The sequence below is a fragment of the Lactuca saligna genome, chromosome 1, assembly GCF_052625555.1.
Source record: "Lactuca saligna cultivar CGN05327 chromosome 1, ASM5262555v1, whole genome shotgun sequence".
Classification (NCBI taxonomy): domain Eukaryota; kingdom Viridiplantae; phylum Streptophyta; class Magnoliopsida; order Asterales; family Asteraceae; genus Lactuca; species Lactuca saligna.
In genome coordinates, this window is record NC_136417.1 from 154439077 (window position 1) to 154460305 (window position 21229).

The following is a 21229-nucleotide window of genomic DNA, read 5'->3' on the forward strand; positions in this document are numbered from 1 at the left end:
TTTATTGCTTTTATGTGTTAGAAGACGCAGAACCTCCTTTGTTTTGGTACGCGGAGCGTGGGACGTACGTCACCGATCGGCTCCGTTCCAAAAATACGAAAACCATCAACCATGAACCGAAGGGCACCCGAGCATAGAAATAGCAAGAAAGAAAGGAAAAAAACCAAAAAACCGCACGTAACATGTAAAAAAAATGCAAACGGACAACTAAAAAGGGGGGTGCAACAAGAGGACTTCCAAGGGGGTCACCCATCCTAGTACTATTCGCGGCCAAGCACGCTTAACTGTGGAGTTCTGATGGGATCCGGTGCATTAGTGCTGGTATGATCGCACACAAAATACTATCCATGTTTATTGCTTTTATGTGTTACAAGACGCATAACCTCCTTTCTTTTGGTACGCGGGGCGTGGGACCCACGTGACTGATCGACTCCGTCCCCAAAATACGAAAACCATCAACCATGAACCGAAGGGCATCCGAGCTTAGAAATTGCAAGAAAGAAAGGAAAAAAACACCGAAAAACTGCAAGTAAAATGTAAAAAAAAAACCGCACCGAACAACGAAAAATGAGGGTGCATCACGAGGACTTCCCAAGGGGTCACCCATCCTAGTACTACTCTCGCCCCAGCACAGTTAACTGCGGAGTTCTAATGGGATCCGATGCATTAGTGCAAGTATGATTGCACCCGAAATACTATCCATGTTTATTGCTTTTATGTGTTACAAGACAAGAACCTCCTTTGTTTTGGTACGCTAGGTGTGGGATCCACGTGATCGATCGGCTGTGTTCCAAAAATAAGAAAACCATCAACCATGAACCGGACGGAACCCGAGCATAGAAATAGCAAGAAAGAAAGGTAAAAAAACCAAAAAACCGCACGTAAAATGTAAAAAAAAAAAAACCGCAAACGGAAAACGAAAAAGGGGTGCAACACGAGGACTTCCCAGGGGTCACCCGTCCCGGTACTACTCTCGCCCAAGCACGCTTTACTGCGGAGTTCTGATGGGATCTGATGCATTAGTCCTCGTATGATCGCACCAGAAATACTATCCATGTTTATTGCTTTTATGTGTTACAAGACGCGGAACCTCCTTTGTTTTGGTACGCGGGGCGTGTAACCCACGTGACCGATCGGCTCCGTTCCAAAAATACGAAAACCATGAACCATGAACCGGAGGGCACCTGAACATAGAAATAGCAAGAAAGAATGGAAAAAAAAAACAAAAAACCGCACGTAAAATGTAAAAAAAAAAACGCAAACGGACAACGAAAAAGGGGGTGTAACACGAGGACTTCCCAAGGGGTCACCCATCCTAGTAATACTCTCGCCCAAGCCTGCTTAACTACGTAGTTCTGATGGGATCCGGTGGATTAGTGCTGGTATGATCGCACCCGAAGTACTATCCATATTTATTGCTTTTATTCGTTACAAGACGCAGAACCTCCTTTGTTTTGGTACGCGGGGCGTGGGTCCCACGTGACCGATCCGCTCCGTTCCAAAAATACGAAAGCCATGAACCATGAACCGGAGGGCACCCGAGCATTGAAATAGCAAGAAAGAAAGGAATACAAACCAAAAAACCGCACGTAAATTGTAAAAAAAAAACGCAAACGGACAACGAAAAAGGGGGATGCAACACGAGGAATTCCCAGGGGTCACCCATACTACTACTACTCTCGCCCAAGCACGCTTAACTAGAGAGTTCTAATGGGATCCGTTTCATTTGTGCTGGTATAATCGCACGCAAAATACTATCGATGTTTATTGATTTTATGTGTTACAAGACGCAGAACCTCCTTTGTTTTGGTACGCGGACCGTGGGACCTACGTGACCGATCGGCTCCGTTCCAAAAATACGAAAACCATCAACCATGAACCGGAGGGCACCCGAGCATAGAAATAGCAAGAAAGAAAGGAAAAAAAACCAAAAAACCACACGTAAAATGTAAAAAAACACCCAAACGGACAACGAAAAAGAAGGGTGTAACACGAGGACTTCCTAGGGGTCACCCATCCTAGTACTACTATCGCCCAAGCTCACTTAATTGCGGAGTTCTGATGGGATCCGGTGCATTAGTGCTGGTATGATCGCACACAAAATACTATCCATGTTTATTGCTTTTATCTGTTACAAGACATATAACCTCCTTTGTTTTGGTACGCGGGGCGTGGGACCCACGTGACCGATCCGCTCCGTTCCCAAAATACGAAAACCATCAACCATGAACCGAATGGCACCCGAGCTTAGAAATAGAAAGAAAGAAAGGAAAAAAAACAAAAAACCGCAAGTAAAATGTAAAAAAAAAAACGCAACTGGACAATGAAAAAGGAGGGTGCATCACGGGGACTTCCCAAGGGGTCACCCATCCTAGTACTACTCTCGCCCAAGAACGCTTAACTGCGGAGTTCTGATTCATTAGTGCAAGTATGATCGCACCCGAAATACTATCCATGTTTATTGCTTTTATGTGTTAGAAGACGCAGAACCTCCTTTGTTTTGGTACGCTGGGCGTGGGACCCACGTGATCGATCGGCTGTGTTCCAAAAATACGAAAACCATCAACCATGAATCGGACGACACCCCAGCATAGAAATAGCAAGAAAGAAAGGAAACGGACAACGAAAAAATGGGGTGCAACACGAGGACTTCCCAGGGGGTCACCCATCCTAGTACTAGTCTCGCCCAAGCACGCTGGACTGCGGAGTTCTGATGGGATCCGGTGCATTATTGCTTTTATGTGTTGCAAGACGCAGAACCTCTTTTGTTTTGGTACGCGGGGAGTGGGACCCACGTGACCGATCCGCTCCGTTCCCAAAATACGAAAACCATCAACCATGAACCGGAGGGCACCCGAGCATAGAAATAGCAGGAAAGAAAGGAAAAAAAAAACCAAAAACCCGCACATAAAATGTAAAAAGAAAACGCTAACGGACAACTAAAAAGGAGGGTGCATCACGAGGACTTCCCAAGGGGTCACCCATCCTAGTACTACTCTTGCCCAAGCACGCTTAACTGCGGAGTTCTGATGGGATCCGGTGTATTAGTGCTGGTATGATCGCAGTCGAAATACTATTCATGTTTATTGCTTTTATGTGTTACAAGACGCAGAACCTCCTTTGTTTTGGTACGTGGGGCATGGGACCCACGTGACCGATCCACTCTGTTACCGAACTACAAAAACCATCAACCATGAACCGGAGGGCACCCGAGCATAGAAATAGCAAGAAAGAAAGGGAAAAAAACCAAAAAACCACACGTAAATTGTAAGAAAAAAACCGCAAACGGAAAACGAAAAAGGGGTGCAACACGAGGACTTCCCAGGGGGTCACCCGTCCTAGTACTACTCTCGCCCAAGCACGCTTAACTGCGGAGTTCTGATGGGATCCGTTTCATTTGTGCTGGTATGATCGCACCCAAAATACTATCGATGTTTATTGATTTTATGAGTTACAAGACGCAGAACCTCCTTTGTTTTGGTACGCGGAGCGTGGGACCTACGTGACCGATCGGCTCCGTTCCAAAAACACGAAAACCATCAACCATGAACCGGAGGGCACCCGAGCATAGAAATTGCAAGAAAACAAAGGAAAAAGAACCAAAAAAGCGCACGTAAAATGTAAAAAAAAAACGCAAACGGACAACTAAAAGGGGGGGGGGGGGGGAACACGAGGACTTCCTAAGGGTTCACCCATCCTAGTACTATTCTCGCCAAGCACGCTTAACTGCGGAGTTCTGATGGGATCCGGTGCATTAGTGCTGGTATGATAGCACACGAAATACTATCCGTGTTTATTGGTTTTATGTGTTATAAGACGCAGAACTTCCTTTGTTTTGGTACGCGGAGCGTGGGACCAACGTGACCGATCCGCTCCGTTGCAAAAATACGAAAATCATCAACCATGAACCGGAGGGCACCCGAGCATAGAAATAGAAAGAAAGAAAGGAAAAAAAGCCAATAAACCGCACGTAAAATGTAAAAAAAAACCTAAACGGACAACGAAAAAGAAGGGTGCAACACGAGGACTTTCCAGGGGGTCACCCATCCTAGTACTACTATCGCCCAAGCTCACTTAATTGCGGAGTTCTGATGGGATCCGGTGCATTAGTGCTGGTATGATCGCACACAAAATACTATCCATGTTTATTGCTTTTATGTGTTACAAGACACATAACCTCCTTTGTTTTGGAACGCGGGGCGTGGGACCCACGTGACCCAAAATACGGAAACCATCAACCATGAACCGAAGGGCACCCGAGCTTAGAAATAGCAAGAAAGAAAGGAAAAAAAACAAAAAACCGCAAGTAAAATGTAAAAAAAAAAAAAAAAACGCAACCGGACAACGAAAAAGGAGGGTGCATCACGAGGACTTCCCAAGGGGTCACCCATCCTAGTACTACTCTCGCCCAAGCACGCTTAACTGCGGAGTTCTGATGCATTAGTGCCAGTATGATCGCACCCAAAATACTATCCATGTTTATTGCTTTTATGTGTTAGAAGACGCAGAACCTCCTTTGTTTTGGTACGCTAGACGTGGGACCCACGTGATCGATCGACTGTGTTCCAAAAATACGAAAACCATCAACCATGAATCGGACGGCACCCGAGCATAAAAATAGCAAGAAAGAAAGGAAAAAAACCAATAAACCGCACGGAAAATGTAAAAAAAACGCAAACGGACAACGAAAAAGAGGGGTGCAACACGAGGACTTCCCAGGGGGTCACCCATCGTGGTACTAGTCTAGCCCAAGCACGCTTGACTGCGGGGTTCTGATGGGATCTGGTACATTAGTGCTGGTATGATCGCACACGAAATACCATCCATGTTTATTTCTTTTATTTGTCGCAAGACGCAGAACCTCCTTTGTTTTGGTACGTGGGGCATAGGATCCACGTGACCGATCCGCTCCGTTACCAAAATACGAAAACCATCAACCATGAACCGGAGGGCACCCGAGCATAGAAATAGCAAGAAAGAAAGGGAAAAAAACAAAAAAACCGCACATAAAATGTAAAAAAAATTGCAAACGGACAATGAAAAAGCAGGGTGCATCACGAGGACTTCCCAAGGGGTCACCCATCCTAGTAGTACTCTCGCCCAAGCACGCTTAGCTGCAGAGTTCTGATGGGATCCGGTGTATTAGTGCTGGTATGATCGCACACAAAATACTATCCGTGTTTATTGCTTTTATGTGTTACAAGACGCAAAACCTCCTTTGTTATGGTACGCGGGGCGTGGGACCCACGTGACGGATCGACTCCGTTCCAAAAACACGAAATCCATCAACCATGAACCGGAGGGCACCCGAGCAAAGAAATAGCAAGAAAAAAACCAAAACAACCGCATGTAAAATGTAAACAAAAAACGCAAACAGACAACGAAAAAGGGGGGTGCAACACGAGGACTTCCCAAGGGTCACCCATCCTAGTACTACTCTCACCCAAGCACGCTTAACAACGGAGTTCTGTTGGGATCCGGTGCATTAGTGCTAATATGATCACACACGAAATAATAGCCATGTTTATTGCTTTTATGTGTTGCAAGGCGCAGAACCTCCTTTGTTTTGGTACGCGGAGCGTGGGAACCACGAGACCGATCCGCTCCGTTCCAAAAATACGAAAACCATCAACCATGAACACGAGGGCAGCCGAGCATAGAAATAGCAAGAAAGAAAGGAAAAAAAACCAAAAAAACGCACGTAAAATGTAAAAAGAAAAAAACGCAAATGGACAACGAAAAAGGAGGGTGCATAACGAGGACTTCCCAAGGGGTCACCCATCCTAGTACTACTCTCGCCCAAGCACGCTTAATTGCGGAGTTCTGATGGGATCCGGTGTATTAGTGTTGGTATGATCGCACCCGAAATACTATCCATGTTTATTGCTTTTATGTGTTACAAGACGAAGAACCTCCTTTGTTTTGGTACGCAGGGCGTGGGACCTACGTGACTGATCGGCTCCGTTCCAAAAATACGAAATCTATCAACCATGAACCGGAAGGCACCCGAGCAAAGAAATAGCAAGAAAGAAAGGGAAAAAAACCAAAAAACCGCACGTAAAATGGTAAAAAAAATACAAACGGACAGCGAAAAAGGGGGGGTGCAACCCGAGGACTTCTCAGGGGGTCACCCATCGTAGTACTACTCACCTAAGCATGCTTAACTGCGGACTTCTGATGGGATCCGGTGCATTAGTGCTGGTGTGATCGCACCCAAAATACTATCCATGCTTATTGCTTGTATATATGTTACAAGAAGTAGAACCTACTTTGTTTTTGTACGCGGGACGTGGCACCCACGTGACCGATCCGCTCCATTCCAAATATACGAAAACCATCAACCATGAATCGGAGGGCACTCGATCATAGAAATAGCAAGAAAGAAAGGAATAAAAACCAAAAAACCGCACGTAAAATGTAAAAAATAACGCAAACAGACAACGAAAAAGGGGGTTGCAACACGAGGATTTCCCAGGGGTCACCCATCCTAGTACTACTCTCGCCCAAGCACGCTTAACTGCGGAGTTTTGATGGGATCCGGTGCATTAATGCTAATATGATCGCACACGAAATACTATCCATATTTATTGTTTTCATGTGTTGCAAGGCAAAGAACCTCCTTTGTTTTGGTACGCGGAGCGTGGGACCCACGAGACCGATCCGCTCCGTTCCTAAAATACGAAAACCATCAACCATGAACTGGAGGGCACCCGAGCATAGTAATACCAAGTAAGAAAGGAAAAAAACCAAAAAACCGCACGTAAAATGTGAAAAAAAACGCAAACGGACAACGAAAAAGGAGGGTGCATAACGAGGACTTCCCAAGGGGTCACCCATCCTAGTACTACTCTCGCCCAAGCACGCTTAACTGAGGAGTTCTGATGGGATTCATTGTATTAGTGCTGGTATAATCGCACCCAAAATACTATCCATGTTTATTGCTTTGATGTGTTACAAGATGCAGAACCTCCTTTGTTTTGGTACGCGGGGCGTGGGACCTACGTGACTGATCGTCTCCGTTCCAAAAATACGAAATCTATCAACCATGAACCGGAAGGCACCCGAGCAAAGAAATAGCAGGAAAGAAAGGGAAAAAACCAAAAAACCGCACGTAAAATGTTAAAAAAACGCAAATGGACAACTAAAAAGGGGGGTGCAACCCAAGGACTTTCCAGGGGGTCACCCATCGTAGTACTATTCGCCCAAGCATGCTTAACTGCGGACTTCTGATGGGATCCGGTGCATTAGTGATGGTATGGTCGCACCCGAAATACTATCCATGCTTATTGCTTTTATATGTTACAAGATGTAGAACCTCCTTTGTTTTGGTACGTGGGGCGTGGGACCCACGTGACCGATCCGCTCCATTCCAAATATACGAAAACCATCAACCATGAACCGGAGGGCACCCGAGCATAGAAATAGCAAGAAAGAAAGGAATAAAAACCAAAAAACCGCATGTAAAATGTAAAAAAAAAAACGCAAACGGACGAAGAAAAAGGGGGGGGGGGGTGCAACACGAGGACTTTCCGGGGGTCACGCATCCTAGTACTACTCTCGCCGAAGCACACTTAATTGCAGAGTTCTGATGGGATCCGGTGCATTAGTGCTGGTATGATCGGACCCGAAATACTATGCATGTTTATTGATTTTATGTGTTACAAGATGGAGAACCTCCTTTGTTATGGTACGCGGGGTGTGGGACCCACGTGACCGATCGACTCCGTTCCAAAAATACGAAATCCATCAACCATGAACCAGAGGGCACCCGAGCAAAGAAATAGCAAGAAAGAAAGGAAAAAAAACCAAAAAACCGCACGTAAAATGTAAAAAAATGCAAATGGACAACGAAAAAGGGGGGTGCAACACGAGGACTTCATAGGGGGTCACCCATCCTAGTGCTACTCTCGCCCAAGCACGCTTAATTGCGGAGTTCTGATGGGATCCGGTGCATTAGTGCTGGTATGATCGCACCCGAAATACTATCCGTGTTTAATGCTTTTATGTGTTGCAAGACGCAGAACCTCCTTTGTTTTGGTACGCGGGGCGTGGGACCTACGTGACCGATCGGCTCCGTTCCAAAACTACGAAAACCAACTACCATGAACCGGAGGGTACCCGAGCATAGAAATAGCAAGAAAGAAAGGAGAAAAACCAAAAAACCGCACGTAAAATGTTGAAAAAACGCAAACGGACAACGAAAAAGAGGGTGCATCACGAGGACTTCCCAAGGGGTCACCCATTCTAGTACTACTCGCGCCCAAGCATGCTTAACTGAGGAGTTCTGATGTGATCCGGTGCATTAGTGCTGGTATCATCGTACCCGAAATACTATCCGTGTTTGTTGCTTTTTTTGTGTTACAAGATGCAGAACCTCCTTTGTTATGGTACGCAGGGCGTGGGACCGACGTGACTGATTGACTCCGTTCCAAAAATACGAAATCCATGAACCATGAGCCGGACGGCACCCGAGCAAAGAAATAGCAAGAAAGAAAGGAAAAAAAACAAAAAACCGCACGTAAAATGTAAAAAAAACGCAAACAGACAACGAAACTGGGGGTGCAACACAAGGACTTCACAGGGGTCACCCATCCTAGTACTACTCTCGCCCAAGCACGTTTAACTACGGAGTTCTGATGGGATCCGGTGCATTAGTGCTGGTATGATCGCACCCGAAATACTATCCATGTTTATTGCTTTTATCTGTTGCAAGACGCAGAACCTCCTTTGTTTTGGTACGTGGAGCGTGGCACCCACGTGACCGATCCGCTCCGTTCCCAAAATACGAAAACCATCAATCATGAACCGGAGGGCACTCGAGTAGAGAAATAGAAAGAAAGAAAGGAAAAAAAACCAAAAAACCGGACGTAAAATGTAAAAAAAACCGCAAACGGACAACGAAAAAGGGGGTTCAACACGAGGACTTCCCAGGGGGTCACCAATCCAAGTACTACTCTCGCGCAAGTACGCTTAACTGCGGAGTTCTAATGGGATCCGGTGCGTTGGTGCTGGTATGATCGCACACGAAATACTATCCATGCTTATTGCTTTTATGTGTTACTAGGCGCGAAACCTCCATTGTTTTGGTACGCGGGGCGTGGGACCCACGTGACCGATCCGCTCCGTTCCCAAAATACGAAAAGCATCAACCATGAACCGGAGGGCACCCGAGCATAGAAATAGCAAGAAAGAAATGGAAAAAAACCAAAAAACCGCACGTAAAATGTAAAAAAAATGCAAACGGACAACGAAAAAGGAGTGTGCATCACGAGGACTTCCCAAGGGGTCACCCATCCTAGTACTACTCTCACCTAAGCACGCTTAACTGCAGAGTTCTGATGGGATCCGATGTATTAGTGCTGGTATGATCGCACCCGAAATACTATCCATGGCTATTGCTTTTTTGTGCTACAAGACGCAGAACCTCCTTTGTTTTGGTACGCGGGACGTGGGACCCACGTGACCGATCGACTCCGTTCCAAAAATACGAAATCCATCAACCATGAACCGGAGGACACCCGAGCAAAGAAATAGCAAGAAAAAAACCAAAAAAACTGTATGTAAATTGTAAAAAAAAAAACGCAAACAGGCAACGAAAAAGGTGGGGGGTGCAACACGAGGACTTCCCAGGGGGTCACCCATCCTAGTACTAGTATCGCCCAAGCACACTTAACTGCGGAGTTCTGATGGGATCCGGTGCATTAGTGCTGGTACGATCGCACCCGAAATACTATCCATGTTTATTGCTTTTATGTGTTGCAAGACGCAGAACCTCCTTTGTTTTGGTACGCGGGGCGTGGGACCCACGTGACCGATCCGCTCCGTTCCTAAAATACGAAAACCATCAACCATGAACCAGAGGACACCCGAACATAGAAACAGCAAGAAAGAAAGGAAAAAAAACCAAAAAACCGCATGTAAAATGTAAAATAAAAAACACAAACGGACAACGAAAAAGGGGGGTGCATCACGGGGACTTCCGAAGGGTTCACCCATCCTAGTACAACTCTCGCGCAAGCACGCTTAACTGCGGAGTTCTGATGGGATCTGGTGTATTAGTGCTGGTATCATCGCACCCGAAATACTATCCATGTTTATTGATTTCATGTGTTACAAGACGTTGAACCTCCTTTGTTTTGGTACGCAGGGCGTGGGACCCACGTGACCAATCGGCTCTGTTCCAAAAATACGAAATCTATCAACCGTGAACCGGTGCGCACCCAAGCAAAGAAATAGCAAGAAAGAAAGGAAAAAAAACCAAAAAACCTCACCTAAAATGTAAACAAAAAAAGCGCAAACGGACAACGAAAAAGCGGGGTGCAACACGAGGACTTTCCAGGGGGTCACACATCCTAATACTACACCCGCCCAAGCACACTTAACTGCGGAGTTCTGATGGGATCGGATGCATTAGTGCTGGTATGATCGCACCCGAAATACTATCCATGTTTATTGCTTTTATATGTTACAAGACACAGAACCTCCTTTCTTTTGGTACGCGGGGCGTGGGACCCACGTGACCGATCCGCTCCATTCCAAAAATACGAAAACCATCAACCATGAACCAGAGGGCACCCGAGCATAGAAATAGCAAGACAGAAAGGAATAAAAACCAAAAAACCGCGTGTTAAATGTAAAAAAAAAACGCGAACGGACAACGAAAAAAGGGGGGTGCAACACGAGGACTTCCCGGGGGTGACACATCCTAGTACTACTCTCGCCCAAGCACGCTTAACTGCGGAGTTCTGATGGGATCCGGTGCATTAGTGCTGGTATGATCGGACTCGAAATACTATCCATGTTTATTGTTTTTATGTGTTACAAGACGCAGAACCTCCTTTGGTTTGGTACGCTGAGCGTGGGACCTACGTGACCGATCGGCTCCGTTCCAAAAATATGAAAACCATCAACCATGAACCGGAGGGCACCCGAGCATAGAAATAGCAAGAAAGAAACGAAAAAAACCAAAAAACCGCACTTAAAATGTAAAAAAAAAAAAAAAAACGCAAACGGACAACTAAAAAGGGGGGGGTGCAACACGAGGACTTCCCAGGGGGGTCACCGATCCTAGTACTACTCTCGCCGAAGCACGTTTAATTGCGGAGTTGTGATGGGATCTGGTGCATTAGTGCTGGTATGATCACACACAAAATACAATCCATGTTTATTGCTTTTATGTGTTACAAGATGCATAACCTCCTTTGTTTTGGTACGCGGGGCATGGGACCCACATGACCGATCCGCTCCATTCGCAAAATACGAAAACCATCAACCATGAACCAGAGGGCACCCGAGCTTAGAAATAGCAAGAAAGAAAGGAAAAAGAACCAAAAACCGCAAGTAAGATGTAAAAAAAAACGCAACCGGACAACGAAAAAGGAGGGTGCATCACGAGGACTTCCCAAGGGGTCACCCATCCTAGTACTACTCTCGTCCAAGCACGCTGAACTGCGGAGTTCTGATGGGATCCGATGCATTAGTGCTGGTATGATCGCACCCGAAACATGTTTATTGCTTTTATGTGTTACATGATGCAGAACGTCCTTTGTTTTGGTACGTTGGGCGTGGGACCCACGTGATCGATCGGCTGTGTTCCAAAAATACGAAAACTATCAACCATGAACCGGAGGGCACCCGTGCATAGAAATAGCAAGATAGAAAGGGAAAAAAAAACAAAAAACCGCACGAAAAATGTAAAAAAAACGCAAACGGACAACGAAAAGGGGGGGTGCAACACGAGGACTTCCCAGGGGGTCACCCATCGTAGTAGTACTGTCGCCCAAACACGCTTGACTGCGGAGTTCTGATGCGATCTCATGCATTAGTGCTCGTATGATCGCACCAGAAATTCTATCCACGTTTATTGCTTTTATGTTTTACAAGACGCTTAACCTCCTTTGTTTTGGTACGCGGGGTGTGTAACCCACGTGACCGATCGACTCCGTTCCAAAAATACGAAAACCATTAACCGGAGGGCACTCGAGCATAGAAATAGCAAGAAAGAAAGGAAAAAAAAAACAAAAAAACCGCACGTAAAATGTAAAAAAAAAAAACGCCAACGGACAACGAAAAAGTGGTGTGCAACACAAGGACTTCCCAGGGGGTCACCGATCGTAGTACTACTCTCGCCCAATCACGTTTAACTGCGGAGTTCTGATGGCGGTGCATTAGTGCTGGTAAGATCACACGTGAAATACTATCCATGTTTATTGCTTTTATGTGTTACAATACGCAGAATCTCCTTTGTTTTGGTACGCGGGGGGTGGGACCCACGTGACCGATCCGCTCTCTTCCAAAAATACGAAATCCATCAACCATGAACCGGAGGGCACCCGAGCATAGAAATAGCAAGAAAGAAAGGAATAAAAACCAAAAAACCGCACGTAAAATGTAAAAAAAAAACGCAAACGCACAACGAAAAAGGGGGGTGGAACACGAGGAATTCCCAGGGGGTCACCCATCCTAGTACTACTCTCGCCCAAGCACGCTTAACTGCAGAGTTCTGATGGGATCCGGTGCATTGGTGCTGGTATGATCGCATAAGAAATACTATCCATGTTTGTTGCTCTTATGTGATACAAGACATAGAACCTCCTTTGTTTTGGTACGTGGAGCGTGGGACCTACGTGACCGATTGGCTCCGTTCCGAAAATACGAAAACAATCAACCATGAACCGGAAGGCACCCGTGCATAGAAATAGCAAGAAATAAAGGAAAAAAACAAAACAAAAAACCGCACGTAAAATGTAAAAAATAAAACGCAAATGGACAACTAAAAAGGGGGGGTGCAACACGAGGACTTCCCAAGGGGTCACCCATCTTAGTACTATTCTCGCCCAAACACACTTAACAGCGGAGTTCTGATGGATCCGGTGCATTAGTGCTGGAATGATCGCACACGAAATATTATCCATGTTTATTGCTTTTATGTGTTACAAGACGCAGAACCTCCTATGTTTTGGTAGGCGGGGCGTGGGACCAACGTGACCGATTCGCTCCGTTCCAAAATACGAAAACTATCAACCGTTCCAAAATACGAAAACAATCTAAAAAACCGCACGTTAAATGTAAAAAAAAAACGCAAACGGACAACGAAAAAGGAGGGTGGATCACGAGGACTTCCCCAGGGGTCACCCATCCAAGTATTACACTCGCCCACGCACGCTTAACTACAAAGTTCTGATGGGATCCGGTGCATTAGTGCTGGTATGATCACACACAAAATACTATCCATGTTTATTGATTTTATGTGTTACAAGACGCAGAACCTCGTTTGTTTTGGTACGCGGGGCGTTTGACCCACGTAACGATCGGCTCCGTTCCAAAAATACGAAAACCATGAACCATGAACCGGAGGGCACCCGAGCATAGAAATAGCATGAAAGAAAAGAAAAAAACCAAAAAACCGCATATAAAATGTAAAAAAAAAAAAAAAAAAACTCAAACGGACTACGAAAAATGAAGGTGCAACACGAGGACTTCCCAGGGGGTCACCCATCCTAGTACCACTCTCGGCCAAACACCCTTAACTGCGGAGTTCTGATGGGATCCAGTGCATTAGTGCCGGTATGATCACACACGAAATACTATCCATGTTTATTGCTTTTATGTGTTACAAGACGCATAACCTCCTTTGTTTTGGTACGCGGGGCATGGGACCCTCGTGACCGATCCGCTCCGTTCCCAAAATACGAAAGCCATCAACCATGAACCAGAGGGCACCCAAAATACTATCCATGTTTATTGCTTTTATGTGTTACAAGACGCAAAAACTCATTTGTTTTGGTACGCGGGGCGTAGGACCCACGTAACCGATCTGCTCCAGTACAAAAATACGAAAACCATCAACCATGAACCGGAGGGCACCCGAGCATAGAAATAGCAAGGAAGAAAGGAAAAAAACCTAAAACCGCACGTAAAATTAAAAAAAAAAACGCAAACGGACAACGAAAAAGGGGGGGTGCAACACGAGGACTTCCTAGGGGGTCACCCATCCTAGTACTACTCTCGCCCAAGCACAGTTAACTGCGGAGTTCTGATGGGATCCGATGCATTATTGCTGGTATGATCCGGAGTTCTGATGGGATCCGGTACGCGGGGCGTGGGACCCAGGTAACCGATTGGTTGCGTTCCAAAAATATGAAAACCATTAACCATGAACTGGAGGGCACCCGAGCATAGAAATTGCAAGAAAGAAAGAAAAAAACCAAAAAACCGCACATAAAATCTAAAAAAAAACGCAAACAGGCAATGAAAAAGGGTGGTGCAACATGAGGACTTCCCAGGGGGTCAACCATCCTAGTACTATTCTCGCCCAGCATGCTTAACTGCAGAGTTCTGATGGCGTCCGGTTCATTTGTGCTGGTATGATCGCACCCGAAATACCATCCATGCATATTGCTTTTATGTTTTACAAGACGCAGAACATCCTTTGTTTTCGTACGCGAGGCGTGGGATCCATGTGAGCGATCGACTCCGTTTCGAAAATACGAAAACCATCAACATTGAACCGGAGGTCGCCCGAGCATAGAAATAAAAAGAAAGAAAAGAGTCAAAAAACAAACGCACGTAAAACCTAAAAAAACGTAAACGGGCAACGAAAAAGGAGGTGCAACACAAGGACATCAAAGGGGGTCTCCCATCCTAGTACTACTCTCGTCTAATCACGCTTAACTACGGAGTCTTGATGGGATCCGGAGTATTAGTGCTATTATGATCACACCCAAAATACTATCCATACTTATTGCTTTTGTGTCTTACAAGATGCACACACACCTTTCTTTTCGTACGCGAGGCGTGGGACCCACGTGAGCGATCGTGTTTGTTATGAAAATAAGAAAACCATCAACATTGAACCGGAGGCCGCCCGAGCATAGACAGAGCAAGAAAGAAAAAAAAAACAAGTTCCAAAAACACACGTAAAACTTAAAAAACCATAAACGGGCAACGATAAAGGGGTGCAACACGAGGACTTCCTCATCCAAGTAATACTCTCGTACAAGCACGCTTAACTGCGGAGTTCTGATGGGACCCGGTTCATTAATGTTGGTATGATCGCACCCGAAATACTATGCATGCTTATTGCTTTTATTTTTTACAAGACGCAGAACTTCCTTTGTTTTGGTACGCGGGGCGTGGGACCCACGTGACCAATTGGCTCCGTTCCAAATATACGAAAACTATCAACCATGAACCGGAGGGCTCCCGAGCATAGGTATGGCAAGAAAGAAAGGAAAAAAATCCAAAGAAATCGCACATAAAATATAAATAAATCGCAAACGGACAACAAAAAGGGGGGGGGGGGGTGCAACAAGAGGACTTCCCAGGGGGTCACCCATCCTAGTACTACTCTGGACTAAGCACACTTAGTTGCGGAGTTCTGATGGGATCCGATGCATTACTGCAGGTATGATCGCACCCGAAATACTATCCATGTTTAATGCTTTTATATGTTACAAGACGCAGAACCTCCTCTGTTTTGGTACGCTGGGCGTGGGACCCACGTGATCGATCGTCTGTGTTCCAAAAATACGAAAACCATCGACCATGAACCGGAGGGCACCCGAGCATAGAAATAACAAGAAAGAAAGAAAAAAAACCAAAAAACCGCACGTAAAATGTAAAAAAAACTCAAACGGACAACGAAAAAGGGGGGTGCAACACAAGGACTTCCTAGGGGGTCACCCATCCTAGAAGTACTCTCGCCCAAGCACGCTTGACTGTGGAGTTCTGATGTGATCTGGTGCATTAGTGCTCGTATGATCGCACCAGAAATACTATCCATGTTTATTGCTTTTATGTGTTACCAGATGCAGAACCTCCTTTGTTTTGGTACGCGGGGCGTGTCACCCACGTGACCGATCGACTCCGTTCCAAAAATACGAAAACCATGAACCATGAACCGGAGGGCACCCGAGCATAGAAATAGCAAGAAAGAAAGGAAAAAAAACCAAAAAACCGCACGTAAAATGTAAAAAAAAAACGCAAACGGACAACGAAAAAGTGGTGTGCAACACAAGGACTTCACAGGGGGTCACCCATCCTAGTACTACTCTCTCCCAAGCATGCTTAACTGCGAAGTTCTGATGGGATCCGGTGCATTAGTGCTGGTAAGATCACGCGTGAAATATTGTCCATGTTTATTGTTTTTATGTGTTACAAGACGCAAAATCTCCTTTGTTTTGGTACGTGGGGGGTGGGTCCCACGTGACCGATCCGCTCCGTTCCAAAAATACGAAAACCATCAACCATGAACTGGAGGGCACCCGAGCATAGAAATAACAAGAAAGAAAGGAATAAAAACCAAAAAACCGCACGTAAAATGTAAAAACAACGCAAACAGACAACGAAAAAGGGGGGGGGGGGGTGCAACACGAGGAATTCACAGGGGGTCACCCATCCTATTACTACTCTCGCCCAAGCACAATTAACTGCGGAGTTTTGATGGGATCTGGTGCATTAGTGCTGGTATGATCGTACCCGAAATACTATCCATGTTTATTGCTTTTATGAGTTACAAGACATAGAACTTCCATTGTTTTGGTACGCGGAGCGTGGGACCTACCTGACCGATCGGCTCCGTTCCAAAAATACGAAAACCATCAACCATGAACCGGAGGGCACACGAGCATAGAAATAGAAAGAAAGAAAGGAAAAAAAAAACAAAAAGCCGCACGTAAAATGTAAAACAAAAAACGCAAACGGACAACTAAAAAGCTGGGGTGCAACACGAGGACTTCCCAAGGGGTCATGGTACCAACGTGACCAATCCACGCTTAACTGCGGAGTTCTGATGGGATCCGGTGCATTAGTGCTGGAACGATCGCACACGAAATACTATCCATGTTTATTGCTTTTATGTGTTACAAGATGCAAAACCTCCTTTGTTTTGGCACGCTGGACATGGTACGAACGTGACCGATCCGCTCCATCCAAAAATATGAAAACCATCAACCATGAACCGGAGGGCACCCGAGCATAGAAATAGAAAGAAAGAAATGAAAAAAAAAACCAATAAACCACACGTAAAATGTAAAAAATGGCAAACGGACAACGAAAAAGGAGGGTGCAACACGAGGACTTCCCAGGGGGTCACCCATCCTAGTACTACTATCACCTAAGCACACTTAACTGCGGAGTTCTGATGGGATCCGGTGCATTAGTGCTGGTATGATCGCACACGAAATACTATCCATGTTTATTGCTTCTATGTGTTACACGGCGCAGAACCTCCTTTGTTTTGGAATGCGGGCTGTGGGACCCACATGACCAATCCGCTCCGTTCCCAAAATACGAAAACCATCAACCATGAACTAGAGGGCACCCGAACATAGAAATAGCAAGAAAGAAAGAAAAAAAAAATCCAAAAAACCGGACGTAAAATGCAAAAAAATAAAAATAAAAAGGCAAACGGACAATGAAAAAGGAGGGTGTATCACGAAGACTTCCCAAGGGGTCACCCATCCTAGTACTACTCTCGCCCAAGCACGCTTAACTGCGGAGTTCTGATGGGATCCGGTGCGTTAGTGCTGGTAGGATAGCACCCAAAATACCATCCATGTTTGTTGCTTTTATGTGTTACAGGACGCAGAACCTCATTTGTTTTGGTACGTGGGGCGTGGGACCCAGTTGACCGATCGGCTCCGTTCCAAAAATACGAAAACCATTAACGATGAACTGGAGGGCACCGGAGCATAGAAATAGCAAGAAAGAAAGGAAAAAACCAAACAATCGCATGTAAAATGTAAAAAAAAAAAAAAAAAAAAACGCAAACGGACAACAAAAAAGGAGGGTGCAACACGAGGACTTCCCAGGGGGTCACCCATCCTAGTACTACTTTTGCCCAAGCACGCTTAACTGCGGAGTTCTGATGGGATCCCGTGCATTAGTGCTTGTATGATCGCACCAAAAATGCTATCCATGTTTATTGCTTTTATGTGTTACAAGACGCATAACATCCTTTGTTTTGGTACGCGGGGCGTGGGACCCACGTGACAGATCCGCCCTATTCCAAAAATACGAAAACCATGAACCATGAACCGGAGGGCACCCAAGCATAGAAATAGCAAGAAATAAAGGCAAAAAACCAAAAAACTGCACATAAAATGTAAAAAAAAAAAAAAAAAACGCAAACGGACAACGAAAAAGGAGGGTGCAACACGAGGACTTCCCAGGGGGTCAACCATCCTAGTGCTACTCTCGCCCAAGCATGCTTAACTGCAGAGTTCTGATGGGATCCGGTGCATTAGTGCTGGTATGATCGTACCGAAACACCATCCATGCCTATTGCTTTTATGTTTTACAACACGCAGAACATCCTTCATTTTCGTACGCAAGCGTGGGACCCACGTGAGCGATCGACTCCGTTCCGAAAATACGAAAACCATCAACATTGAAACGGAGGTCGCCTGAGCATAGAAATAAAAAGAAAGAAAAAAAACAAAAAAAAAAACGCACGTAAAACCTAAAAAAACATAAACGGGCAACGAAAAACGAGGTGCAACACAAGGACTTCAAAGGCGGTCACCCATCCTAGTACTACTCTCGACCAATCACGCATAACTACGGAGTCTTGATGAGCGGTGTATTAGTGCTATTATGATCGCACCCAAAATAGTATCCATGCTTATTGCTTTTATGTCTTACAAGATGTAGACACTCCTTTGTTTTCGTACGCGAGGCGTGGGACCCATGTGAGCGATCGTGTTTGTTATGAAAATACGAAAAACACACGTAAAACTTAGAAAACCGTAAACGGGCAACGAAAAGGGGGTGCAACATGAGGACTTCCTCATCCTAGTCATACTCTCGCCCAAGCACGCTTAACTGCGGAGTTCTGATGGGACCCGGTTCATTAATGCTGGTATGATCGCACCCGAAATTCAATGCATGCTTATTGCTTTTATTTTTTACAAGATGCAGAACCTCCTTTGTTTTGGTACGCGGGGCGTGGGACCCATGTGACCAATTGGCTCCGTTCCAAAAATACGAAAACTATCAACCATGAACCGGAGGGCACCGGAGCATAGATATAGCAAGAAAGAAAGGAAAAAAGTCCAAAAAACCACACGTAAAAAGTAAAAAAAACGCAAACGGACAACGAAAAAGGGGGGGTACAACACGAGGACTGGGGTCACCCATCCTAGTACTAATCTGGCCTAAGCACACTTAGCTGCGGAGTTCTGATGGGATCCGGTGCATTAGTGCGGGTATGATCGCACCCGAAATACTATCCATGTTTATTGTATTTATGTGTTTCAAGATGCAGAACCTCCTTTCTTTTGGTACGCGGGGCGTGGAACCCACGTGACTGATCGGCTCCGTTCCAAAAATACAAAAACATTACACCATGAACTCAAGGGCACCCGAGCATAGAAATAGCAAGAAAGAAAGAAAAAAACCAAAAAACCGCACATAAAATCTAAAAAAAAAATGCAAACAGGCAACGAAAACGAGGGGGTGTGCAACACGAGCACTTCCCAGGGGGTCATCAATCCTAGTACTACTCTCGCCCAAGCACGCTTAACTGCGTAGTTTTGATGGGATCCGGTGCGTTAGTTGTATGATCGCACCCGAAATACTATCCATGTTTATTGCTTTTATGTCTTACTAGACGCAGAACCTCCATTGTTTTGGTACGCGGGGCGTGGGACCCACGTGACTGATCGGCTCCATTCCAAAAATACGAAAACCTTCAACCATGAACCGGAGGGCACCCGAGCAAAGAAATAGCAAGAAAGAAAGAAAAAAAACCAAAAAAACCGCACGTAAAATCTAAAACAAACGCAAATCAGCAACGAAAAAGGAGGTGCAACACGAGGACTTCGTACGGGGTCACCCCTCCTAGTGCCACGCTCGCCTTAGCACGCTTAACTGCGGAGTTTTGATGGGATCCGGTGCAATGGTGCTGGTATGATCTCACCTGAAATATTGTCCATGTTTATTGCTTTAATGTCTTACAAGACACAGAACCTCCTTTGTTTTGGTACGCGGGGCGTGGGACCCACGTGAGCGAACGACTCCGTTCCGAAAATACGAAAATCATCAGCATTGAACCGGAGGCCTCCCGAGCATACAAATCCCAAGAAAGAAAAAAAACAAAAAAAACGCACGTAAAACATAAAAAATTGCAAACGGGCAATGAAAAAGGGGGTGCAACACGAGGACTTCCCTGGGGTCACCCATCCTAGTAATACTCTCGTCGACGCACGCTTAACTGCAGAGTTCTAAAAGGATCTGGCGCATTAATGCTGGTATGATCGCAAACGAAATATTATAAATGGTTATTGCTTTTATTTTTTACAAGATGCAGAACATCCTTTGTTTTCGTACGCGAGGCGAGGGACCCAGGTGAGCGATCAGCTCCTTTATGAAAATACGAAAACCATCATCTTTGAACTGGAGGCCGCTCAAGCATAGACATAGCAAGAAAGAAAAAAACAAAAAATAAAAAAACACATGTAAAACCTAGAAAAAAGCAAACGGACAACGAAAAAGGGGGTTCAACACGAGGACTTCCCTGGGGGTCACCCATCCTAGTACTACTTTCGCCCATACACGCTTAACTAAAGAGTTCTGATGGGATCCGGTGCAATAGTGCTGGTATGATCGCACCCGAAATACCATCCATGCTTATTGCTTTTATGTTTTACAAGACGCAGAACATCCTTTTTTTTTTGGTACGCGAGGCGTGGGACCCACGTGAGCGATCGACTCTGTTCCAAAAATACGAAAACTATCAACATTGAAAAGGAGGTCGCTAGAGCATTAACTTCAAAGGGGGTCACCCTTCCTAATACTACTCTCGCCCAATCACGCTTAACTACGGAGTCTTGATGGGATCCGGTGTATTAGTGCTATTATGATTGCACCCAAAATACTATCCATGCTTATTACTTTTATCTCTTACAAGATGCAGACACCCCTTTGTTTTCGTACGCGAGGCGTGGGACCCACGTGAGCGATCGTCTGTGTTATGAAAATACGAAAACCAACAACATTGGACCGGAGGCCGCCCGAGCATAGACATAGCAAGAAAAAAAACGCACGTAAAACTTAAACAAACGCAAATGGGCAACGATAAAGGGGTGCAACATGAGGACTTCCTCATCGTAGTAATACTCTCGCCCAAGCACGCTTAACTGCGGAGTTCTGATGGGACCCGATGCATTAATGCTGGTATGATCGCATCCGAAATACTATCCATGCTTATTGCTTTTATTTTTTTACA

At 45.4% G+C, this 21229-nt stretch overlaps 29 non-coding genes and 28 pseudogenes across 29 annotated transcripts; all 57 read right to left on the reverse strand.

The window, feature by feature from the left end:
• Positions 1-216: 216 nt before the first annotated feature.
• LOC145027524 (5S ribosomal RNA) lies at positions 217-335 on the reverse strand. Its single transcript, XR_013675439.1, has one exon. It is a non-coding gene; the product is annotated as a 5S ribosomal RNA (ribosomal RNA).
• A 235-nt stretch (positions 336-570) lies between these two features.
• LOC145027459 (5S ribosomal RNA) lies at positions 571-689 on the reverse strand. Its single transcript, XR_013675377.1, has one exon. It is a non-coding gene; the product is annotated as a 5S ribosomal RNA (ribosomal RNA).
• Positions 690-924: 235 nt separating this feature from the next.
• LOC145027652 (5S ribosomal RNA) lies at positions 925-1042 on the reverse strand (annotated as a pseudogene).
• Positions 1043-1277: 235 nt separating this feature from the next.
• Positions 1278-1396, reverse strand: LOC145027608 (5S ribosomal RNA). The gene has a single exon (XR_013675519.1). It is a non-coding gene; the product is annotated as a 5S ribosomal RNA (ribosomal RNA).
• Positions 1397-1630: 234 nt separating this feature from the next.
• On the reverse strand, positions 1631-1748 carry LOC145027719 (5S ribosomal RNA; annotated as a pseudogene).
• A 233-nt stretch (positions 1749-1981) lies between these two features.
• On the reverse strand, positions 1982-2099 carry LOC145027653 (5S ribosomal RNA; annotated as a pseudogene).
• Positions 2100-2333: 234 nt separating this feature from the next.
• On the reverse strand, positions 2334-2442 carry LOC145027755 (5S ribosomal RNA; annotated as a pseudogene).
• Positions 2443-2632: 190 nt separating this feature from the next.
• On the reverse strand, positions 2633-2752 carry LOC145027734 (5S ribosomal RNA; annotated as a pseudogene).
• Positions 2753-2948: 196 nt separating this feature from the next.
• Positions 2949-3067, reverse strand: LOC145027253 (5S ribosomal RNA). Its single transcript, XR_013675183.1, has one exon. It is a non-coding gene; the product is annotated as a 5S ribosomal RNA (ribosomal RNA).
• A 233-nt stretch (positions 3068-3300) lies between these two features.
• LOC145027186 (5S ribosomal RNA) lies at positions 3301-3419 on the reverse strand. The gene has a single exon (XR_013675121.1). It is a non-coding gene; the product is annotated as a 5S ribosomal RNA (ribosomal RNA).
• A 240-nt stretch (positions 3420-3659) lies between these two features.
• On the reverse strand, positions 3660-3777 carry LOC145027709 (5S ribosomal RNA; annotated as a pseudogene).
• A 233-nt stretch (positions 3778-4010) lies between these two features.
• On the reverse strand, positions 4011-4129 carry LOC145027550 (5S ribosomal RNA). Its single transcript, XR_013675464.1, has one exon. It is a non-coding gene; the product is annotated as a 5S ribosomal RNA (ribosomal RNA).
• Positions 4130-4354: 225 nt separating this feature from the next.
• On the reverse strand, positions 4355-4463 carry LOC145027696 (5S ribosomal RNA; annotated as a pseudogene).
• Positions 4464-4694: 231 nt separating this feature from the next.
• Positions 4695-4813, reverse strand: LOC145027560 (5S ribosomal RNA). Its single transcript, XR_013675473.1, has one exon. It is a non-coding gene; the product is annotated as a 5S ribosomal RNA (ribosomal RNA).
• Positions 4814-5046: 233 nt separating this feature from the next.
• LOC145027284 (5S ribosomal RNA) lies at positions 5047-5165 on the reverse strand. Its single transcript, XR_013675212.1, has one exon. It is a non-coding gene; the product is annotated as a 5S ribosomal RNA (ribosomal RNA).
• Positions 5166-5390: 225 nt separating this feature from the next.
• LOC145027605 (5S ribosomal RNA) lies at positions 5391-5508 on the reverse strand. The gene has a single exon (XR_013675517.1). It is a non-coding gene; the product is annotated as a 5S ribosomal RNA (ribosomal RNA).
• A 237-nt stretch (positions 5509-5745) lies between these two features.
• On the reverse strand, positions 5746-5864 carry LOC145027363 (5S ribosomal RNA). The gene has a single exon (XR_013675285.1). It is a non-coding gene; the product is annotated as a 5S ribosomal RNA (ribosomal RNA).
• A 234-nt stretch (positions 5865-6098) lies between these two features.
• LOC145027678 (5S ribosomal RNA) lies at positions 6099-6215 on the reverse strand (annotated as a pseudogene).
• A 235-nt stretch (positions 6216-6450) lies between these two features.
• On the reverse strand, positions 6451-6568 carry LOC145027570 (5S ribosomal RNA). Its single transcript, XR_013675482.1, has one exon. It is a non-coding gene; the product is annotated as a 5S ribosomal RNA (ribosomal RNA).
• A 232-nt stretch (positions 6569-6800) lies between these two features.
• On the reverse strand, positions 6801-6919 carry LOC145027569 (5S ribosomal RNA). The gene has a single exon (XR_013675481.1). It is a non-coding gene; the product is annotated as a 5S ribosomal RNA (ribosomal RNA).
• Positions 6920-7150: 231 nt separating this feature from the next.
• On the reverse strand, positions 7151-7267 carry LOC145027695 (5S ribosomal RNA; annotated as a pseudogene).
• A 241-nt stretch (positions 7268-7508) lies between these two features.
• On the reverse strand, positions 7509-7626 carry LOC145027705 (5S ribosomal RNA; annotated as a pseudogene).
• Positions 7627-7857: 231 nt separating this feature from the next.
• Positions 7858-7976, reverse strand: LOC145027248 (5S ribosomal RNA). Its single transcript, XR_013675178.1, has one exon. It is a non-coding gene; the product is annotated as a 5S ribosomal RNA (ribosomal RNA).
• Positions 7977-8206: 230 nt separating this feature from the next.
• On the reverse strand, positions 8207-8325 carry LOC145027621 (5S ribosomal RNA). The gene has a single exon (XR_013675530.1). It is a non-coding gene; the product is annotated as a 5S ribosomal RNA (ribosomal RNA).
• A 231-nt stretch (positions 8326-8556) lies between these two features.
• Positions 8557-8674, reverse strand: LOC145027066 (5S ribosomal RNA). Its single transcript, XR_013675008.1, has one exon. It is a non-coding gene; the product is annotated as a 5S ribosomal RNA (ribosomal RNA).
• Positions 8675-8906: 232 nt separating this feature from the next.
• Positions 8907-9025, reverse strand: LOC145027639 (5S ribosomal RNA; annotated as a pseudogene).
• A 232-nt stretch (positions 9026-9257) lies between these two features.
• LOC145027546 (5S ribosomal RNA) lies at positions 9258-9376 on the reverse strand. The gene has a single exon (XR_013675460.1). It is a non-coding gene; the product is annotated as a 5S ribosomal RNA (ribosomal RNA).
• Positions 9377-9605: 229 nt separating this feature from the next.
• On the reverse strand, positions 9606-9724 carry LOC145027134 (5S ribosomal RNA). Its single transcript, XR_013675072.1, has one exon. It is a non-coding gene; the product is annotated as a 5S ribosomal RNA (ribosomal RNA).
• Positions 9725-9959: 235 nt separating this feature from the next.
• On the reverse strand, positions 9960-10078 carry LOC145027640 (5S ribosomal RNA; annotated as a pseudogene).
• Positions 10079-10314: 236 nt separating this feature from the next.
• Positions 10315-10433, reverse strand: LOC145027513 (5S ribosomal RNA). The gene has a single exon (XR_013675428.1). It is a non-coding gene; the product is annotated as a 5S ribosomal RNA (ribosomal RNA).
• Positions 10434-10668: 235 nt separating this feature from the next.
• LOC145027504 (5S ribosomal RNA) lies at positions 10669-10786 on the reverse strand. The gene has a single exon (XR_013675419.1). It is a non-coding gene; the product is annotated as a 5S ribosomal RNA (ribosomal RNA).
• Positions 10787-11028: 242 nt separating this feature from the next.
• LOC145027733 (5S ribosomal RNA) lies at positions 11029-11148 on the reverse strand (annotated as a pseudogene).
• A 232-nt stretch (positions 11149-11380) lies between these two features.
• LOC145027264 (5S ribosomal RNA) lies at positions 11381-11499 on the reverse strand. The gene has a single exon (XR_013675193.1). It is a non-coding gene; the product is annotated as a 5S ribosomal RNA (ribosomal RNA).
• A 226-nt stretch (positions 11500-11725) lies between these two features.
• LOC145027730 (5S ribosomal RNA) lies at positions 11726-11844 on the reverse strand (annotated as a pseudogene).
• A 580-nt stretch (positions 11845-12424) lies between these two features.
• On the reverse strand, positions 12425-12543 carry LOC145027431 (5S ribosomal RNA). Its single transcript, XR_013675350.1, has one exon. It is a non-coding gene; the product is annotated as a 5S ribosomal RNA (ribosomal RNA).
• Positions 12544-12782: 239 nt separating this feature from the next.
• On the reverse strand, positions 12783-12900 carry LOC145027591 (5S ribosomal RNA). Its single transcript, XR_013675503.1, has one exon. It is a non-coding gene; the product is annotated as a 5S ribosomal RNA (ribosomal RNA).
• Positions 12901-13101: 201 nt separating this feature from the next.
• On the reverse strand, positions 13102-13220 carry LOC145027664 (5S ribosomal RNA; annotated as a pseudogene).
• A 241-nt stretch (positions 13221-13461) lies between these two features.
• LOC145027455 (5S ribosomal RNA) lies at positions 13462-13580 on the reverse strand. Its single transcript, XR_013675374.1, has one exon. It is a non-coding gene; the product is annotated as a 5S ribosomal RNA (ribosomal RNA).
• A 377-nt stretch (positions 13581-13957) lies between these two features.
• On the reverse strand, positions 13958-14077 carry LOC145027712 (5S ribosomal RNA; annotated as a pseudogene).
• A 183-nt stretch (positions 14078-14260) lies between these two features.
• LOC145027757 (5S ribosomal RNA) lies at positions 14261-14378 on the reverse strand (annotated as a pseudogene).
• Positions 14379-14605: 227 nt separating this feature from the next.
• Positions 14606-14724, reverse strand: LOC145027749 (5S ribosomal RNA; annotated as a pseudogene).
• Positions 14725-14954: 230 nt separating this feature from the next.
• LOC145027778 (5S ribosomal RNA) lies at positions 14955-15062 on the reverse strand (annotated as a pseudogene).
• Positions 15063-15301: 239 nt separating this feature from the next.
• On the reverse strand, positions 15302-15420 carry LOC145027707 (5S ribosomal RNA; annotated as a pseudogene).
• Positions 15421-15651: 231 nt separating this feature from the next.
• On the reverse strand, positions 15652-15770 carry LOC145027682 (5S ribosomal RNA; annotated as a pseudogene).
• Positions 15771-16004: 234 nt separating this feature from the next.
• On the reverse strand, positions 16005-16123 carry LOC145027666 (5S ribosomal RNA; annotated as a pseudogene).
• Positions 16124-16362: 239 nt separating this feature from the next.
• Positions 16363-16481, reverse strand: LOC145027604 (5S ribosomal RNA). Its single transcript, XR_013675516.1, has one exon. It is a non-coding gene; the product is annotated as a 5S ribosomal RNA (ribosomal RNA).
• Positions 16482-17062: 581 nt separating this feature from the next.
• Positions 17063-17181, reverse strand: LOC145027369 (5S ribosomal RNA). Its single transcript, XR_013675291.1, has one exon. It is a non-coding gene; the product is annotated as a 5S ribosomal RNA (ribosomal RNA).
• A 245-nt stretch (positions 17182-17426) lies between these two features.
• LOC145027421 (5S ribosomal RNA) lies at positions 17427-17545 on the reverse strand. The gene has a single exon (XR_013675340.1). It is a non-coding gene; the product is annotated as a 5S ribosomal RNA (ribosomal RNA).
• Positions 17546-17788: 243 nt separating this feature from the next.
• LOC145027458 (5S ribosomal RNA) lies at positions 17789-17907 on the reverse strand. Its single transcript, XR_013675376.1, has one exon. It is a non-coding gene; the product is annotated as a 5S ribosomal RNA (ribosomal RNA).
• A 241-nt stretch (positions 17908-18148) lies between these two features.
• Positions 18149-18267, reverse strand: LOC145027601 (5S ribosomal RNA). The gene has a single exon (XR_013675513.1). It is a non-coding gene; the product is annotated as a 5S ribosomal RNA (ribosomal RNA).
• A 501-nt stretch (positions 18268-18768) lies between these two features.
• On the reverse strand, positions 18769-18876 carry LOC145027769 (5S ribosomal RNA; annotated as a pseudogene).
• A 233-nt stretch (positions 18877-19109) lies between these two features.
• Positions 19110-19222, reverse strand: LOC145027743 (5S ribosomal RNA; annotated as a pseudogene).
• Positions 19223-19457: 235 nt separating this feature from the next.
• On the reverse strand, positions 19458-19573 carry LOC145027774 (5S ribosomal RNA; annotated as a pseudogene).
• A 231-nt stretch (positions 19574-19804) lies between these two features.
• LOC145027741 (5S ribosomal RNA) lies at positions 19805-19923 on the reverse strand (annotated as a pseudogene).
• A 225-nt stretch (positions 19924-20148) lies between these two features.
• LOC145027738 (5S ribosomal RNA) lies at positions 20149-20266 on the reverse strand (annotated as a pseudogene).
• Positions 20267-20496: 230 nt separating this feature from the next.
• Positions 20497-20615, reverse strand: LOC145027616 (5S ribosomal RNA). The gene has a single exon (XR_013675527.1). It is a non-coding gene; the product is annotated as a 5S ribosomal RNA (ribosomal RNA).
• A 468-nt stretch (positions 20616-21083) lies between these two features.
• On the reverse strand, positions 21084-21191 carry LOC145027754 (5S ribosomal RNA; annotated as a pseudogene).
• Between the last annotated feature and the right edge of the window lie 38 nt (positions 21192-21229).